At 35.1% G+C, this 1,784-nt stretch overlaps 1 pseudogene; it reads right to left on the bottom strand.

The window, feature by feature from the left end:
• LOC101630026 overlaps window positions 1–1,072 on the bottom strand; it is a 2,245-nt pseudogene extending 1,173 nt beyond the window's left edge.
• Window positions 1,073–1,784: the final 712 nt, after the last annotated feature.

The following is a 1,784-nucleotide window of genomic DNA, read 5'->3' as shown; positions in this document are numbered from 1 at the left end:
GCCTCTCACCGCCCCTGAGCCTCTGGCCTGTACCCCAGTTCTGTATGTACAAATAAATAAATCTTTAAAAAAAAATTAAAATATGACTGAATCTGAATTACAGAGTTGGAAGTTAATCTATCTCATTCAGGTTTATGATAGCACACTACATAATATGATTAATCAAAATAATGTTGGACTTAAGTGTCAGTGGGGGGGCAGGTGTTAATGGTATTTAACACTTAAAAATCATCGCAGTTGTTGAAAAAGCACACATAGAAGATACTTATAGCTGTTTTTTGGTACATATATGTGCCAAATATGCATGAATGAGTGAATTAATAAAATGATGAATGAAAGGGACGACAATTTACAGGGGATGAACCTGGTATGGCAGGGAACGATAGTGAGGGTTACAGAAGCTAGTGGTGGCAATGCAGGCTCATAGCTGTATTTTACAAAAAGTTCCAAGGGAAAACTAAGTTCATGAGGAAAGTAATAGGGAAAAGGTTAAACATATTTACAGTTGCAAGTCCATAAGATATAGAGGTTGAAAATCTGCTGATAATTTAGTTGGAAACAAAATTATTGAAAGAAAAGTGATAAGCTCTTTTTTTTTTTTTAACTACTTAGTGAAAGTGAGAATTCTAGACAGAACACAGAAATTTGACTTTCGGCTCATCTCAATACTTTACAGTCAGGCATACTATCTATAAGGATTTAAGTTTCATTGTTAGTGACTATATTCTATTGTGATATGATAATTATCAAATTGTAGGTAGAATGGAGATGTTGACTCTCTTTTCCTTTAGGACAGGTTTAGAAAGCAGTAGATGCCACTGACTGCCTGATGTGTTTTGATCCTAGATCAATAGTCATAGCATTGAAAATGAACTGCTAATTTCTAATTATGTAAACAGCAAAGCTAATGGCAACACAAAAAATGCACACACATATAAGGACATTTTACCTACATAGGAACAAAAGTTATTAGGAGAAAATTTTGATCTTCAGAACAAACGGTACATTTGATCAAACATTCTTGAGTAATTGTTTCAATCATTACTCACCGTTTTCTGTATTGCTTCTTCATTGCACCTCTAAAATCACACCTGTTGTCAATGTGTTAATTACTAGTTCACAAATGGTGGCTCATCAGTAGTCATTGTTTACTTCCTGTGGATGTCTTGTTTCTTCATTAAATTGTTATTGGCATGTTATATGGAGGATGCCGGCTCCCTGCCTCCTCCCATGAACTATTTATTTATTTTGTTTGGCTACAACCGTGTCTTCTTATCTTCCATTTTGTAATTAGTATCCAAAATCAGACATTCTGCAGTGATGCCCTTTTTTTTCCATATATATTTTATCCTTTTATACTGCTTTCTTTATCCTATTATACTGTTTTTTTGTTATTTTTTTATTATTTTATTAACTATCTTTGAATATCCCCCTCTTAATACTTTGTGACACTTTCTTATTAAATGATATTTGTTTAATTAGCAGGATTAATACACTCAGCAAAACAAAACACAAATTAAAAAAAAAAAACTTGCAGGTGTGTATGGTCCTCAGTTTCATCATTAAAAATCTGCAAAGTCGAAGGAGGAGACCTAAGGAAGCCATGTGGAGCAGCAAGCATGTGATGAAGAAACCGTGCTTTGTTGGGTCCTTTGCCTGGACAGACCTCCCACCTCCCCCACAGAATCATATGCACACTGTTGTGTGGAAACAAAGAATGAGCCATGGGTGCTGGAACAGAAAAACAGGAGGCAGGAAGTGTTCCTGCCTTGTGTTTGCTACCT

The sequence above is a fragment of the Condylura cristata genome, unplaced genomic scaffold (assembly GCF_000260355.1).
Source record: "Condylura cristata isolate star-nosed mole 26May11 unplaced genomic scaffold, ConCri1.0 scaffold00044, whole genome shotgun sequence".
NCBI lineage: Eukaryota > Metazoa > Chordata > Mammalia > Eulipotyphla > Talpidae > Condylura > Condylura cristata.
This window is presented reverse-complemented; position numbering and strand designations above follow the sequence as displayed.